This window comes from Delphinapterus leucas, chromosome 9 (genome assembly GCF_059928025.1).
Source record: "Delphinapterus leucas isolate spDelLeu-1000000601 "Yukka" chromosome 9, BTC_Dleu_Yukka2, whole genome shotgun sequence".
NCBI classification, from domain to species: Eukaryota; Metazoa; Chordata; class Mammalia; order Artiodactyla; family Monodontidae; genus Delphinapterus; species Delphinapterus leucas.
Window position 1 is genome coordinate 32,346,884 of NC_143137.1, and position 19,055 is coordinate 32,365,938.

A 19,055-nucleotide genomic window follows, 5' to 3' on the forward strand; every position below is an offset into this window, starting at 1 on the left:
GGTCTTCTGCGTTTGCTTCTTACACTTCTGCCCTATAAGTGAGCTGGCGAAAGGAAGATCGCGGCCTTAGTGTTCTGGCCTGCCATTCCTGGGGTAGAGTTCTCATCCTGTGAGGCTCAACGGAAGGAGAGAGCCCTCAGCCTCTCAGCCACACTCAACAGAATTGAGCTGCTCAAGCTTGGAGCTGGAGGGCATTAGAAAAGCTGGAGGATTGCCCTTCACATGAGATATGGTAACTCTTATTTGGGAGCTGAGGGGAGAGGGAGCCCCATCTTCTTGGCTACATCCACCCAGAGCTTTTGGAGCTTTTGCTGAACTGAGATGACTTGGGGTTGCCGGGAGGCAGGTGGTAAGGGAGAGATTGGATCAGTGGCTCAGTGTTCTTACTGAGTTTTAGTAGGTTTTCTTGAATAAATGTTTTTTCATTTGTTCTGAGCCCTTAGGACTCTGCAAAGACTTTAAAGTGCCAATAAAAACGTTATACTGGACATACGTGACACATTTGTTCGTTATTAGAGGAACTAATTCAAAACTATTTGAGCAACGTTCTATTATATTCCTCTACCTGTAAATTCAGATTATCTTATCAATATTCTAAACAAAATGAACAAATTTTTATATTGCATAACAATCTTGGAGAGAGAGTAAATAAAATGACATTTTCAGAAGTGTCACCATCTCTGGACTTATCTCTGTAAGGCAGTATTATTCACGTTTCTCTTCCCAACTGATGTTTCATAATTGTTGCCATGAATTTTCTTCCTTCCTGGAATCGTTCTAACACTTTAATCTTCTGTATTTTCTTTCCTTTTGAAGTCCATGTCTACTGTGACGTGCTCCCTCTTCCCTCTCAACCCCTAACCTTCACTTTTCTGTTGACAGATAAAGCAGAAGGTAGCCCAGGTTCCTAGCCCTGTCACATTATCTTGTACCTTGTCCGAGTCTTGGTTTCCTCATCTGTATAATAGATTCTAAAGACTAAATGAATCAGAACAATGCCTCCTTGTTAATAGGTCCAATTTGGAGTTCTGAAATTAGAACTAAATCTTAGGGGCTTTATGTAAGAGAATCAATGCTTCCTAGACAAAGTGAACCCCTCATAAGTGGTTTTGCTTTTTGAGCTCACATCCAGAGATCTGATATGAGAATTGATCTTAACATTTGGTTGTTGCCAATATTTTATAATATTTTGGGGAAAATTACTAGTAATTACATTTCAATTCATTAAATAATTACTGATTGCTTAGTATGTGTAAAACAATACACCCATACATTACATATTTTACATGAGATCAGAAAACCTAAATATGTTTGCTATTATTAAGAGAGACATTGAGGTTACTGTTGTTTTATGGATGTTTTACAAACCCACTTTGTAAAACTGTTTCATAGGAAAGGGGGTGGTTGAGCGTTTTGTTTTGTTTTGAATTTCCACAATTGAGAATGTGGTGTGATAGACTTATCTTTCCTTATGGGAGAAGGGCTCAACCTCAATCAATGCCTTCCTACAAAAAAACAGCTACAGAGGGAAAATCGGTGAAGTCCCAGCATGTGAAATCTTTTAGAAGAGATTTAGACTAGATTTAAAGTAAGTTTCTATTCATTGTGGATTCAAGGTACATTAGTGCTAAACCAATTTTTGGAGTTGCATATGTACAATTTCCCCTGCCCTCAGTGTAAGGTATTAAAATAAGACACCTAGAATCTTCAGTAGTAATACTATTAACTATCCAGTTAGTGGTAATATAACAATTAACTGTAGTTAGTGGTAGAACTAAAATAGTGGCAATATTACATTAACCCTGTGGCGAATGAAAATTGGACTTAAAATGTAGAAGCGAAAGATTAGAGTTATTATGCAAAGTTCTTCAGTTTCTAGATAAAATAGGAATAGCATCATAGAATGAAAGAAAAATTGTGGATTTTGTTTCCTGAAGTATATGCTGTTATGTGGCTTCCAGATCTCCCTTTAGGAGTAAAGAACTTATTCCCACAGCTGCTGGGAATGTAGCTAGCAGAAAGGCCTCTTTAGGAGTTTTCTCTGCTAAAGAAAGATGTATTCCCAAAAGTATGTCCTACTCCCAGGAATGACTAATCAACATAGGGGTTTAAAGGCCCCAATTTCAAGGGCCCTCATCCCAAACCAAGATAACTCTGAAGGACCGTCCCCCTTTCAGAGCTCCCGGTGAGGCTGGCCAAGGCTTTCATTAAGAGTGTATCACAGCCCATCTTCTCCCTCTGTCCAGTGCTGCTGCTTTCCCTTCCCTTGCACAGGTGTTGCTCTCCAGAGCCCTTCCTAATGAATGTCCTGTATGCTAATCTTCACCTCAGCATTCACTTTCCAGGGAACCCAATTTTGTCACTGACCAGCAGAGCCTTGCATAAGTCATGAAATATATGATCATTATTAATAATTATCTTCTCCAGAACTTAAGTTTCCTAATCTGAAAAATAAAGATCATCCTGAACTAGGGTTGTTGTTGGAGTGTTAAATGGAGTAACATACAAGTGGTTGTAGAGTTTTATAACTAATGCAGACTTGTGGCCAAACAGACATGAGTTCCAGTTTCAGCTCTGCCTCTTACTAGCCATGCAACTTTTAGAACACTACCAAAGGTCTCCAAGTCTCTGGCTATAACATGCATGTAAGAGTAATAATCAGACTAAAAATACTGCATTAATTCAGCATTTATTCTCATCTATAACAAGAATAACAGTAATAATCAGACTTAAAATCATTGCTTTAATTTGGCATTTACTGTGCCAGTCATTCAGCTAATTTTTAAAAACCTATATTTTAATAAATATATTTAATTAAACCTATAAGGTTGTTGTAAAGATTAAGTGAACTAAGGCAATATAGAGTTTTCTCCAATGTGTGCGTTTATAGCATACATTAATAAACGGTAGCGAGTATAATTTCTACTGTTATAATTGATCATAAAGCGTTTATTACACTGACTTGTACCAAAAATCAGATTTTTATAATTGCCAGGACCATATTTTTGTTCGAGAGAAATATTTTCTATCATTTAGTGACATAGAATTAAAAATACTTAAATCATCTAAGCTAACACAGATATATTCACAATCCACAAGACAACAGTTAATAGGCCAAGCAGATAATAAATTATCTGAGAAGACTCCCTCTATTTCCCCTCTGCCTTTTTAACAGGTGGTACTATACTCAAAAGCAGAAACCATTTGTCTATAAAACCAAGTTTATTAAACCCTCTTGTGATGATGGTGAGAGCTAGAGTCTGCATTCTTACTGTTCCATAGGTGAGGACTGGTGGTGGTGTGAGGAGTGTGTAATTCAATCCCGGTCAGACTGTCAGCTTGATAAAGACACCCTAATACACTTTCACCTCCTCAAGCCACAGAGAGGACCTCTTCTCCCTGAAATGTTTTATACACCATGAGGGCACCAGTTTATCCACCTGAGAGGTACACATTTTCTCAGCTTTTTATTTATTAACTTCGCTTGATTTTTAAAATATTTACCCACTTTATGTCTACTTGAAAACGAATACTAAAGACATGGTAAAATCTGGGCTAACTGAATTGATAAATAACATTAAATGATTCCATTTTAAGCACAGATATGGGGCTATTACCAAATATCCGAAAGCCATAAGATGGAGCCCCACACTAAGAACGGTGCAAGAACCCTCCTTGTATAGATCCTGGAGCAGGTGCACCAGCTCTGGATGTGAGAAAAAGAAACCCATCTTTTATTAAACCACTGTGTGGGTTTTCTGTTAATGGTGCCAAAGGCATTCCCAAATAATACAGGGTTATGCCTGTGTTGCCTCATTCTGCAATTTGCTTTTTCCATCAGCATTTCAGATGCATCCATGTTAAAAAGTAAAGATGTAATTAATTCCTTTAAACTGCTCTATAGTATTCCATCATATGTCCATCCCACATTTTCTACTTGTTCCCCTACTGATAAAATTTTGAGTTATATCTAACTTATTCTTCTCAACAGTACTGTACTGTACATACTTGTACATGTGTCCCTGTGTAAATATGACAAAGTTTCTTTAACTACATTTAGCAGTGGAATAGCTAGTTGTAGGGCACAAAAATTTTCAGTTTCTACTTCATTAACTACTGATGTTGCCAGGTATTTCTGTTTGCCCCTCACGAGCCTCCCTCTACCCCACCCTACCCTGGGAAGCTGAGTCTATCAATACAAAATACATCAAAGGACCTTTCAACTACTGATGGGGCTTATCCAATGGCAGAATATCTGAGGGAGGGTAAATCCAGATATTTATTCACCTGGCTGTACTCCCTGTGAGATTGCTACCTTTGCCCCTCAACTGAAGGCTTCCTCTCAAGACAACCTCTACAAGATTCACTCCTTCTAGGTTCCTGGAACCTTTACTCCCTCCCACATCCCTTCTGGTCTGAGGGGTGGTAACAGCTCCTCTGCCCACACCTTCAAAAATAGTCTCTTTGTAAAGCAAATCTCCTCAAATCATTCTGCCATCTGTTTCCAGGTGAGAACATGACTGCATCACTTCTGTAGTGCTCTTCAAGGAGCCCGTATTAATTTACAGACTTACCAGCAGTGCATGAGAGTGTTTGTTACCCCACAGCCATACCGACACTTAACATTAACTGACTTAACGTTTTCTCCTATCTTATGGATTCAATAAAGTTGATTGTTTTTGTTTTATTTTGTGCTTCTCTGATTACTAGTGAAATTGAGCATCTCTTTAGGTTTATAGGCCATTTTTCTCCCTATAAATTACTTTCTACTATGATTTGCCTATCTTTCTACTGGACTGTCTGTTTTTTGTTGGCTTTTAATGCTTTAAATATTTGAAATATTAATCCTTTATCTGTAACATGTGCTGGACTTTCTTCTATCTACTGTTTATCTCTTGCTTATGATGTTCTTTGTTGCCCAAACATTTTAAAAATCTACCTGTATCTTCTTCTGTTTTAAAGTTTTACTTTTCTTGTTTTGGACTTTAACATAGCTGAAAATTATTTTTGTGCACAGTGTAAAACAGAAATCTAATAACATTTTTTCCTCATAGTGAGCCAGTTTCCACACCACCATTATTAAATAATCTATCTTTTCCTCCTTGATTTGAAATGGTGCCTATTTCCATGCCTAATTTTTAATGACTTATGGGTCTGAATTTTATGTTTTATTCCATTCATCTTATTTGCTGCCAATACCACACTGTTTTAAGAATTGATACTAAGGCTTTATAATATGTCTTAACATCTAGTAGCACAACAGTAATTTACTACTACATTTTAATTTGTTTATTGCTAGCTGAGAAATATAAATTACTTCTGTATTTGACCTTGAATCCAGATCAAGAATCTGAACTGTCTTATTCATCCTAATAGCTTTGTCCACTGATTGTTTTAGGTTTTCTATGTAGAGCTGCAAATAATGAAAGTTTTACCTCTTTCTTTCTATTTCTTGTACTTCTTATTTCTTTATCTTACCAGAACATTTTAGGACCTCAGTCCCATAGTTAATAATAGTGGCGATAATGGATGTTCTTGTTACTTTGGGGACTATTTCTAATATTTATTCCTTGCATCCATGCCCTTGCAATATGTGGAGTTTCTTTCCTAACCCCCAGTATCCATATCGGCCATTTGACTTTTTTCAGCCTATGGGACATTAGCAAAAGGGATGGAAGCAAAGGCTTGAATGGTGCTTGTGCATTAGGGTTTTCACTCTCACTGCTTTTCTGATCTTCCATTACTTTAACAAGTTCAGGATAACTTCATATAATGAGATAATCATGGCCCAGTTATCCTTTACTCTAGCAAACTCATAGACATGTGAGTGAGGCCATCAAACATGTGTGACCCCAGTTGAGACCAGCAGAAAAACTGCCCAGCTGAACCCTGTTTAAATTTCTGATCCACAAAATAGCTAATACATGGCTGTTATTTTAAGTGTCGAAATTTTGGTGGTTGTTTTAAGCTATGTGTTACATGGCAAAAGCAAATTGATACAGTCAATTAATGAGAGAGATGGGTTAAAATCTCTCGCTAAGATTTTCAGTTTAACCTAGTATTTCTGTTAATTTTTGCTATGAAGATTTGAGACTGTAATGTTAGATGAATTTAACCTTAAAATTATTGTTTTACAGGTGGATGGTATCTTTTATTGTTATGTGATCAACTTTTTTTAATCCCTAACTAATGTTTCTGCCTTAAAATATAATTTGTCTGATACTAATAGAGGTATACTTTTTAAAAAAAGATTATTTTCCTGGTATGCCCTTTACCATTCTTATGCTTTCATTCTTTCTGTGTCCTAAAAGGAAATAAATCTGCCAATCCTGTCCTTAAAACGAGATGGAAAGTTTAGCTAATTTACATCTATTGTGATTATTTGTGTACTGGTATTTGTATTTATTTCCACTGTCCCTTCGGCTTTTATTAAGCTTTTCTCCTTCCTACTTCACACTGATTTATGAAGTTTTTTTAACCCCCCTCTTTTTCCAACCATATTGTAAGTTATATATTCTTTTTTATTTCTTTTAGCAATTATCCTTAAATTTTTAACTTAACAACAGATGGAAAGTCTAAGGAGAACCAGCAACTCTCCCTTCCCCTTAAAATTATAAACCAGAAAACTTTAACTCTGATCATTCTCCTTTTGTTTTACTTGGCCTTGTTCATATACTTGTTAGACATTTGGATATCTTCTTTGTGAAATGACTATTCAAGTTTTTAGCCCATTTTATAATTGAATTGTCTACCTTTTTCTTTTTGACTGGTAGGAATTCTTTTAATATTCAGAAGAAAAGTCCTTTATTAGATATATGTATTGCAAATATCTTCTCTCAGTCTGGAGTTTGCTTTTCAAACTTTCTTAATGGCATATTTTGATGAACAGAAGTTCTTAATTTTAATTAAGTTCAACATCTTTCTCTTTTCCCTCACACTGCTTTTTATGTTCTGTTTAAGAAATCTTTGCTTATACAAAAGTCATTAAGGTGTCCTGTGTTTTATTCTTGAAGCTTGATTGTTTTTAGCTTTGAGATCGAGATTTATGATCCATATCAATATTTTTTGTATTATAGGAGGTAGGGCTAAAGATTAATTTTGTTCATTCAGCAATCCATTTGCTCTATTACCAAAAATTTAAAGAAGCTTTCTTCCGCATTAAATTGCTTTGCACCTTTGCTGAAAAACAAGTTGGTTCTATATGTAGGGCCCTATTTTGGGACTCTATTAATTTGTCTACTTGACTATTCTTGCACTATATCACCTTGCCCTAATTATTATAGCTTTATATTAAGTAAGCTTGATAGCCCATAGTGTAAATCTTTCAACTTGGCTCTTCTTCAAAATAATCATGACTGTTCTAAGCCTGCTGCATTTTCATATACATTTTAGAATCATTACCTGAGGAGACTTATCTATACTAGAACTAATTTAGATAACAAGGTCCTAGACTTCAAGCCAATACCATATTGGAATAAGACAAGAGTGGGAGAGAGTGAAGGTTTTGTGCATGCAGAAGGAATGTGAGTTGTTGTGTCCAGAGGGAAGACTGTGGAAGATTATATTTTCCAGAGACGGCCACAACAATATCTCCTATGTTACATGTTTTTCTGCATTACCTTGTTACTCTCAAGATGAGCCCCCAAAACATCTAGCTTTGAAAGCCAACAGAGCTTGCATCCATGAGATCTACAAGACTATAGTGAATGAAGAGACAGTTCTTAAAGGGCTCACTCAGACTCACTGTGGCTACCCCTCAGAGCACAGAGCAGAGGCAGTAGACTGAAACACCCATTCTTTCACTAAAAGAGGCTTATTTGCTTATTTTAAAACCTTCAGCCTGAGGGATAGGCTTCTAATTCATCCAATTAGAGGAACATAAAGAAAAAAACAAAAAGTGGAGATAGCTCAAAGGACTTGTGGGACAACATCAAGAGGACCAATGTTCACATTATAGGAATCTGAGAAGGAGAAATGAGAGAGAAATGGGCAGAACAATTTTTGAAGAAATATTTACTGAAAACTTGCCTAACCCGGGGAAGGAAACAGACATCCAGATTGAGGAAGACTAGAATGTTTCAAATAAGAGGAATCCCAAAAGACCCACACCAAGACATATTATAACTAAATTGTCAAAAGTTAAAGACAAGGAGAGATTCTAAAATGCAGCAAGAGAGGGACACTGCCAATACAACAGAGTAGAAAGACCCTGAGCTCACCTCCTCTCATGGGTACACCAAAATTACAAGTATTTACAGAACTGCTATCAATGAAAAAGACTAGAGCTTCCAGAAAAGACTTTGTACAACTAAAGATATAAAGAAGGAACTACAAAAAGAGATGGGTTGGAGGCTCAGAATCACAGTATAGTTAAGACCTATACACCCCAGCTGGGTGACACACAATTGAGAGATTAATTACAATTGCAGAGGTTCTCCCCAAGGAGTGAGGGGTCTGAGCCCCACATTGGGATCCTCAGCTTGGAAGTCCCATGCCAGGAAGAAAAGTCCCCAGAATGTTTGGCTTTGAGGGCCAGTGGGGTTTACTTCCAGGAGACCCAGAGGGCTGTAGGAAATAGAGACTCCACTCTTAAAACAGTGCACACAAAATTTCACATGCTCTGGGACCCAAGGCAGAAGCACTAATTTGAAAGGAGCCTAGGTGAGACCTACCTGCTGATCTTAGAGAGTCTTCCAAAGAGGCAGGAGGAAACTGCAGCTCATGCTGGGGACATAGACACTGGCAGCAGCCATTTTGGGGAGCTCATTCTACTACGTGGACAGTGGTGCTGGCACGCACCATTTTTGAATCCTTCCTCTAGTTTATTAGCCTCAGGACCAAGTCCTGCCACAGACCACCAGCCTGTGGGCACCAGTGCTGGGATACCTCAGGCCGCACAAAGTGTCCCCCCCCGGGGGGGACACAGCCCCATCAATCAGCAGATAGGCTGCCTTAAGACCACCTGAGCCCACAGCTGCCCCTGGACATGGCCCTGGCCCCACTCACCAATGCAAAGGCACTAGACCCAAGACCCCCAGGACCATGCAGCCAGACCCCAGGACACAGCTCTGCCTGCCAGTGAGGTGGCACTAGCCCCAGGACCTAGCTTTACCTACTGGTGGGTGGGCACCAGCCCCATGGTATCCTGTACCCTGACTCCACCCACCAGTGAACCAGGCACCAATGGTTCTGTAGCCAGCCACCTCGTGACCTGGCCCTGCCACCAGTGGCCAGTAGCCTCTACACAAGGCATGGCCTGACAACAACCAGACTGGGGGCCAGCCATGCCTACCACACTGCCCACAGTACTCAGCTCACCACAACAGAAGGACCCACAAAGCCCACACAGGGGGCACCCCTAGAGCATATAACTCTGGTCTCTCTCACACACACACACACACACACACACCCCTCATGGTAACCACAAACTAAAAGTCTCTAATAGATACACATACGAAAAAGAAAAAAGAATCCAAACGTACCACTAAAGATACCAATCAAGTCACCAGGGAAGAGAACAAAAGAAGAAATGAACAAAACAGAACTATAAAAACAACCCAACAAGCAATTAACAAAATACATATCAATAAATACCCTAAATGTAAATGAACTAAATGTTCCAATCAAAAGACAGAGAGTGGATAAATGAATAAAAAAAAGAAAAAGAACCGTATATATGCTATATACAAGAGACTCATTTAAGATCTAAAGACACAGACTAAAAATGAGAGGATAGAAAAAGAAATCAAAAGAAAGCTGGGGTAGCAATACTTACATCAGACAAAATAGAATTTAAAACAAAGACTGTTACAAGAAACAAAGAAGAATATTACATAAGGATCAAGGGATAAATCCAAGAAAAAGATATAACAATTATAAATATATATGCACCCAATGTAGTACTACCTAAATACATAAAGCAAATATTAACATGCATAAAGAAAGAAATTGACAGCACAATAAATACAGAAGTGAAAAAGGAGAGTTACAACCAGCACCACAGAAACACAATGATTACTATGAATAATTATATACCAATAAAATGGATAACCTAGAAGAAATGGACAAATTCTTAGAAAGGTACAATTTCTCAAGAATGAAGCAGGAAGAAATAAAAAATATGAACAGACCAAGTACCAGTGATGAAACTGAATCAAACAAAAGTTTTGATTCCAACAAACAAAAGTTCAGGACCAGATGCCTTCACAGGTGAATTCTATGAAGCATTTAGAGAAGAGTTAACACCTATCCTTCTCAAACTATTCCAAAAAATTGCAGAAGGAATACTTCCAAACTGATTCTATGAGGCTAGCATCACCCTTCTATCAAAACCAGACAAAGATATCACAGAAGAAGAAAATTACAGGCCAATATCACAATATCACTAATGAACAAAGATGCAAAAATCCTCAACAAAATATTAGCAAACCAAATCCAACCATACATTAAAAGGATCATACACTGTAATCAAGTGGGATTTATCCCAGGGATGCAAGGATGTTCAATATCCACAAATCAATCAATGTCATACACCAAACTGAAGGAAAAAAAAAAAGCTTCAGACAAAATTTAACAACCATTTATGATAAAAACTCTCCAGAAAGTGGGTATAGAGGGAATATACCTCAACACAGTAAAGGCCATACATGTTAAGTCCAGAGCTAACATCATACTCAATGGTGAAAAGCTGAAAGCATTTCCTCTAAGACCAGGAACAAGACAAGGATGCCTACTCTCACCACTTTTATTAAACATAGTATTGGAAGTCCTATCCATAGCAATCAGACAAGAAAAGAATTAAAAGTAATTCAACTTGGAAAGGAAAAAGTAAAACTTACTATTTGCAGATGACATGATTACTATACATAGAAAATCCTAATGATTCCAATAAAAATATACTAGAGTTCATCAATGAATTCAGTAAAGTTGCAGGATACAAAATTAATAAACAGTTTGTTGCATTTCTATATTCTAAGGAAGAACTCTCAAAAAGAGAAATTAAGGAAACAATTCCATTCACAATTGCATCAAAAAGAATAAAATACCTAAAAATTAACCTGCCTAAGGAGGTAAAAGACCTGTACCAGGACAACTATAGGATGCTGATGCAAGAAACTAAAGATGACATCAACAGATGGAAGGATACATTGTGTTCATGAATTAGAGGAATTCATATTGTTAAAATGACCAATGGCATTTTTCACAGAACTAGAACAAATAATTTTTAAATGTGTATGGAAACATAAAAGACCCTGAAAAGCAAAAATAATCTTGAGAATGAAAAACATAGCTGGAGGTATCATGCTCCCCACCTTCAGATGATACTACAAAGCTACAGTTATCAAAATAGTATCATACTGGCACAAAAACAGACACATATATTAATGGAACAGAATAGAGAGCCCAGAAATAAACCCACAAATTTATGGTCAATTAATCTATGACAAAGGAGGCAAGAATATACAATGGAGAAAAGACAGTGTCTTCAATAAGTGGTGCTGGGAAAACTGGACAGCTACATGTAAAAGAATGAAATTAGAACACTCCCTAACACCATACACAAAAATAAACTCAAAATGGATTAAAGACCTAAATGTAAGGTCAGACACTATAAAACTCTTAGAGGAAAACACAGGCAGAACACTCTATGACATAAACACAGCAACATCTTTTTTGACCCACCTCCTAGAGTAATGAAAATTAAAACAAAAATAAACAAATGGGACCTAATTAAACTTAAAAGCTTTTGCACAGAAAAGGAAACCATAAACAAGACAAAAAGACAACCTCCAAAGTGGGAGAAAATATTTCCAAACGAAGCAACTGACAAAGGATTAATCTCCAAAATATACAAACAGCTCATGCAGCTCAATATAAAAAAAAAAAAAAACCCAAACAACCCAATCCAAAAATGGGCAGAAGACCTAAATAGACATTTCTCCAAAGAAGACATACAGATGGCCAACAAATACATGAAAAGATGCTCAACATCACTAATTATCAGAGAAATGCAAATCAAAACTACAATGAGGCATCAGCTCACACCAGTCAGAATGGCCATCATCAAAAAATCTACACACAATAAATGCTGGAGAGGGTGTGGAGAAAAGGGAACCCTTTTGCACTGTTGGTGGGAATGTAAATTGATATAGCCACTATGGAGAACAGTATGAAAGTTCCTTAAAAAATTAAAAATAGAACTACCATACGACCAGCAATCCCACTACTGGGCATATACCCTGAGAAAACCATAATTCAAATAGAGACATGTACCACAATGTACATTGAAGCACTATTTACCATAGCCCAGACATAGAAGCAACCTAAGTGCTCATCGACAGATGAATGAATAAAGAAGATGTGGCACATATATACAATGGAATATTACTCAGCGTTAAAAAGAAACGAAATTGAGTTATTTGTAGTGAGGTGGATGGACCTAGAGTCTGTCATACAGAGTGAAGTAAGTCAGAAAGATAAAAACAAATATTGTATATTAACACATATATGTGGAACCTAGAAAAATGGTATAGATGATCTTACTTGCAAAGCAGAAATAGAGACACAGACATAGAGAACAAAAGTATGGATACCCAGGGGGAAAGGGGGAGTGGGATGAATTGGGAGATTGGGATTGACATATATACACTACTGATGCTATGTATAAAATAGATACCTAATGAGAACATACTGTATAGCACAGGGAACTCTACTCAGTGCTCTGTGGTGACCTAATTGGGAAGGAAATCCCCAATAGAGGGGATAGATGTATATGTATAGCTGATTCACTCTGCTGTACAGCAGAAACTAACACAACATTGTAAAGCAACTATATGCCAATAAAAGTTAATTTAAAAAAGAAAAGAAAAAGAAAAAGACCCAACTATATGCTGCTTAGAAAAAATTCACTTCATGCTTAAGGACACACAAAGACTGCAAATGAAGGAATGGATGCAATGCAAACCAAAAAAAATGCTGGGGTACCTATAGTTACATCAGACAAAATAGACTTTAAGACAAGACTGTAATAAGAGACAAGGCCACTGTATAATGATAAAAGGGTCAATCCAACAGGGTATAAGATCTGTAAATATTTATTCATCCCCAATATAAGCACTTAAATATATAAAGTAAATATTAACAAACTTAAAGGGAGAAACAGACAGCAAAACAATAATAGTAGGAGATTTCAATACCACACTTTCATCAGTAGAGAGAGCATTCAGACAGAAAGTTGATGAGAAAACACTGGATTTAAATAACATGTTAGACCAGATGGACTTAATAGACATTTCCAGAACATTCCATCCAAAAGCAGCATAATACACATTCTTCTCCAACACACATGGAACATTCTCCAGGATAGATCATATGTTAGCCACAAAACAAGTCTTAATAAATATAAGAAGTTTGAAAATATGAAATCATATCAAGCATCTTTTCCAGCCACAATGGTATAAAAGTAGAGATTAATTACAATAAGAAAACTTGAAAATACACAAATATATGGATATTAAACATCATCCTACTGAAAAACTGATGGGTCAAAGAAGAAATTAAAAGCAAAGTAAATATCTTGAGATAAATGAAAATGGAAATACAATATATCAAAACTTATGTGATGCAGCAAAAACATTTCTGAGACAGAAGTTCATGGTGATAAATGCCTACATTAAGAAACAAGAAAAACCTCAAATAAACAACATAACTTTATACCTCAAGAAACCAGAAAAACAACAAATAAAATCCAAAGTTAGTAGAAAGAAGGAAATAACAAAGATCACAATGGAAATAAATGATTGGAGACTAAAAAGACAATAGAAAAGATCAATGAAACTAAGAGTTGGTTCTTTGAAAAGATAAACAAAATTGACAAACCTTTAGCTGGACTCACTAAGAATAAAAGAGAGAGGACTCAAACAAAATCAGAAATGAAAGAGGAGACATGGTAACTTATACCGCAGAAATACAGAGGATCTGGGCTTCCCTTGTGGTCCAGTGGTAAAGAATCCACCTTACAATGCAGGGGACATGGGTTCCATCCCTGGTCAGGGAACTGAGATGCTGCGGGGCAACTAAGCCCGCATGCCACAACTACTGAGCTTGCGTGCCTCAACTAGAGCCCACATGCTGCAAACTACAGAGCCCACGTGCTCTGGAACTCACGCACCACAGCTACAGAGCCTATGCGCCCTGGAGCCTGCACACCACAACTAGAGAAGAGAAAACCTGCATGCCACAACTAGAAAGAAGACTGCGCACCACAACAAAGAGCCCGCATGCCACAACGAAAGATCCCGCATGCTTCAAGAAAGATCCCGTGTGCCGCAACTAAGACCTGACACAGCCAAAAATAAATTAATAAGTAAATCTTTAAAAAAAGAAAAAAAGAAATACAAAGGATCATAAGAGACTACTATGAACAATTATACACCAAAAAATTGGACAACTTAGAAGAAATGTATAAATTTCTAGAAACATACAACCTACCAAACTGAATCATGAAGAAACAGAAAATCTGAGTAGATCTGTTACTAGGAAGGAGGTGGAATTACTAATAAAAAAATCTCCCAACAAACAAAAGTCAGGAACAGATGGCTTCACTGGTGAATTCTACCAAACATTTAAAGAAGAATTAATAACAATCCATCTCAAACTCTTCCAAAAAATATAGAAGAGGAGGGAACACTTCCAAACTAATTTTACAAGGCCAGCATTACTCTGATATCAAAACTAGACAAGAACACAACAAGAAAAGAAATTACAGGCCAATATTCTTGATGAACATAGAGGCAAAAATCCTCAACACTGCATATTTAATGCTCTGTGGAGATGCCCAGCCAGGGTGTACAACCCAAGGACAGTGCGGGGCTGGTCCCTACCAACAACTCGGCTCTGCACAAGGAAGACCTCAGCAGCAAGATTACAGAACAAAAAACGCAGCAACAAAACAGCAACATATTTTCTTGCAGATTGAACAGAAATGCTTTCTGAAAGCAAAAATATATTGGATGAGCTGAGGAAAGAATACCAAGAAATAGTAAACTCAGAGAAGACCAAATCAAGAAATAGTAAACTTAAATTTGCATAGAAATGTGTGGCATTTGTTGTGCAGTAAGCTTTTCTGTTGAGCATTTCAGCAAAGATTTGAAAGAGGATTTACTGTGTAATCTTAAATGGTGGGGACCCAATAGTAGTAAACAGTTGTTAAAGTCTAATGTTAATTACCAGTGTTTATTTTCTGGTCATGTCCTTCACTTAAGAGGGGTGTTGACCACCCAGCCTGTGGAAGATGAAAGAGGAAATGTATTCCTGTGGAATGGAGAAGTCTTTAGTGGAATAAAGGTTGAAGCTGAAGAGAATGATACTCAAATAATGTTTAATTATCTTTCCTCTTGTAAGAATGAATCTGATATTTTGTCACTCTTCTCAAAAGTCCAACGTCTTTGGTCTTTTATATATTATCAAGCATCTGGTCATTCTTTATGGTTTGGTAGGGATTTTTTTGGTCATCTTAGCTTGCTTTGGCATTTTAGTACTTTGGGCAAGAGTTCCTGTCTCTCTTCAGTTGGCACCCAAACATCTGGAGTGGCCAATCAGTGGCAAGAAGTTCCAGTATCTGGAATCTTCAGAATTGATCTCAAGAATACTTCCATTTCCAAATCAGTTGTTTTAAATTTGTATCCTTGGAAATAACTCTAGGGAGGATGCTATCAAAGAATGTGTTAATAGCCTGACTCAAATTTCAGCAGACTTGTCAACATTTATATCAGTGGTAGCAAATGAAGCCAAACTGTATCTTAAAGAAGCTGTTGTCCCTTTAAATATGACGTTGCCACAAACTGCATTTGAGATCCATTGCAGTAGCATTTCCAGCATCCCACCGACAAGAAAGACCCTTCAGGTCTTTCTTATTGATGGACACATGAAGGAAGTAGGTCAGCAGTTCATTGATGTCCTGAGTATTGCAGTCAAGAGACGTGTCTTGTGTTTACCTAGGAATGAAAACCTGACCCCAAACAAAGTTTTGAAAACTAGTAATAGAAAAGCTTTGCAGCCCTTGCTGACCATCATATTCCCTTAGGTGAACCAATTAATCTTCTTAATGTGGCTTTCATGACTAAAGAAAAGACCATACCAGCTAGTTTTAACAAAAAAGGGAGAAAACAGAAAATCATTGTGAAATACCCTCTGAAGAATCCTCTAAAAATGTCATTGCTGCTGCTACTCCTGGTGAACAATTCAACATACCAGATCGAATCACAGGAAGAACAGGACTAAAGGAATTACAAGCTGCCAACCCTTTTCGGATGTGGAATTTTGTTGAAATTAATGTTTCTCTAGAAGAACTGCAAAGATTAAGAAGAACTCGAATATCCCACTTCATTAAGCCTTTGGATACAGTGTTGGATGATAGCATTGGCTGTGCAGTATGGTTTGCTTCTGGAGGAGTTAGTTGGTTAGTGACCCAGGATGAAGCAAAACCATATTAGAGCAGTGCAAAGGTAGTTCTTACTGGAATCGGTGCAGATGAGCAGCTTGCAGGTTATTCTCGTCATCGTGCCTGCTTCAAGACACATGGGCCAGAGGAAGAATAAGGAAATTGCGATGGAACTGGGTTGAATTTCTTCTAGAAATCTTGGTCGTGATGACAGTTATTGGTGATCATGGAAAAGAAGGAAGATTTCCTTTCCCGCATGAAACTGTCTCCTTTCTAAATTCCCTACCAGTTTGGGAAAGGGCAAATTTGACTTTACCCCATAGAATTGGTGAAAAACTAATTTTGCATCTTGCAGCAGTGGAACTTGGTCTTACAACCTCTGCTCTTCTGCCAAAATGGGTCATGCAATTTGTATACAGAATTGCAAAAATGGAAAAGAATAATGAAAAGACATCTGATAAATGTGGAAAGCTCCAAGTCATTTCTTTAGAAAACCTTTCTATTGAAAAAGAGATTAAAATGTAATATTTCATAGTGTAACATTTACTGAATGATGATTTTTAAAAAATAAAATACTCTGCTTCTTTGAAAACAAACAAAAACTCCTCAACAAATATTAGCCAACCAAATTCAACAATACATGATTAAGTATACTGTTATCATAAATTTATACCATGATCAAGTATGATTTATTCCAGGCATGTAATGATGGTTCAATGCCTGCAAATCAATCAATGTGTGATACACCACATTAACAAAATGAAGGATAAAATCATATGATCATTTCAATAGATGCAGAAAAAGCACTTGACAAAATTTAACATCCATCCCTGATAAAAATGCTCAACAAACTGAGTATCAATAAAGGCCATATATTACAAGCCCACAGCAAACACTGTACTCAATGGTTTAAAAAAAGAAAGAAAGAAAGAAAGAGAGCTTTGCTTCTAAGATCAGAAACAAGACAAAGATGCCAACTCTTGCCACTTTTATTCAACAGTGGAAGCGCTAGCCAGAGTAATAGTCAAGAAAAAAAAAAAGCCATCCAAATTGAAAAGGAACATGACATTTGCATCTACTTGCAGGTGACATGACATTATATATAGAAAACCCTAAAAACTCCACCAAAAAAAAAAACCTGTTAGAACTAATAAATGAATTCAGTAAACTTGAAGGATATAAAATCAATATACAAAAGTTAGTTGCATTTCTATACACTAATAATGAACTATCAGAAAGAGAAATTAAGAAAACATTCACATTTACAATTGCAAAAGAATAAAATACCTAGAAATAAATTTAACCAAGGAGGTGAAATACATACACACTGAAAACTGTAAGACATTGATGAAAGAATTTGAAGAAGACACAAATAAATGGAAAGATATTCCATGCTCATTAATTGGAAGAATTAACATTGTTAAAATGTCTCTACTACCCAAAGCAACTGATAGATTCAATGTAATCCCTATCATAATTTCAATGGCATTTTTCACAAAAATAGAATATACAATCCTAAAATTTGTATGGAACCACAAAGGCACTGAATAGCCAAGGCAATCTTGAGAAAGAAAGAAAAAGCTGGAGGCATCACACTTCCTGATTTCAAACTATACTACAAAGCTATAGTAATCAAAACAGTATAGTACTGTCATAAAAACACACATAGACCAATGGAACAGAATAGAGAGCCCAGAAATAAGCCCATGCACATATGGTCAATTACTTTACCACAAAGGAGCCAAGAATATAAAATAGGGAAAGGATAGTCTCTTCAATAATGCTGTTGGGAAAACTAAACAGCCACATGCAAAAGAATGAAACTGAACCAGTATCTTACTCTACTCACAAAATCAATTCAAAATGGATTAAAGACATGAATGTATGACCTGAAACCATAAATCTCCTAGAAGAAAACATAGGTGGTGAGCTCCTGGACATCAGTCATGGCAATGATTTTTTGGATTTGACACCAAAAGGAAAAGCAACAAAAGCAAAAATTAAAAAGTGGGACTACATCAAACTAAAAAGATTCTTTATATCAAAAGAAACAATTAACAAAGTGAAAAGACAACTTATGGAATACGAGAAAATATTTGCAAGTCATTTATCTGATAAAGGGTTAATATCCATAATACATAAAGAACTACTACAACTCAATAGAAAAAACAAATTAATTAATAAATGGGAAAAGTATCTGAATAGACATCCTCACAAAGAAGACACACAAAGGGCCAACAGGTACAGGGAAAGGTGTTCAACATCACTAATCAGTGAAATGCAAATCAAAACCACAATAAGATGTCCCCTCACACCTGTTAGAATAGCTATTATCAAAAAGACAAGAAATAACAAGTATTGGTGAGGATGTGGAGAAAAGGGAACCCTTGTGCACTGTTGGTGGGAATGTTAACTGGTACAGCCACTATGGAAAACAATATGGAGGTTCCTCAAAAATTAAAAATAGAACTACCATATGATCCAGCAATTCCACTTCTGGACATTTAACTGAAGGAAATGAAATCACTAACTCAAAAAGATATCTGTACCCCTGTGTTTATTAAAGCATTATTCACAATAGCCAAGACATGGAGACACCCTAAGTGTTCATTAA

General features: G+C 36.7%; 2 pseudogenes; both read left to right on the forward strand.

Annotated features, from left to right (window-relative positions):
• The first annotated feature begins 13,551 nt into the window (after positions 1 to 13,551).
• LOC149748375 (ASNSD1 upstream open reading frame protein pseudogene) lies at positions 13,552 to 15,032 on the forward strand (annotated as a pseudogene).
• A 61-nt stretch (positions 15,033 to 15,093) lies between these two features.
• On the forward strand, positions 15,094 to 16,966 carry LOC111179223 (asparagine synthetase domain-containing protein 1 pseudogene; annotated as a pseudogene).
• Positions 16,967 to 19,055: the final 2,089 nt, after the last annotated feature.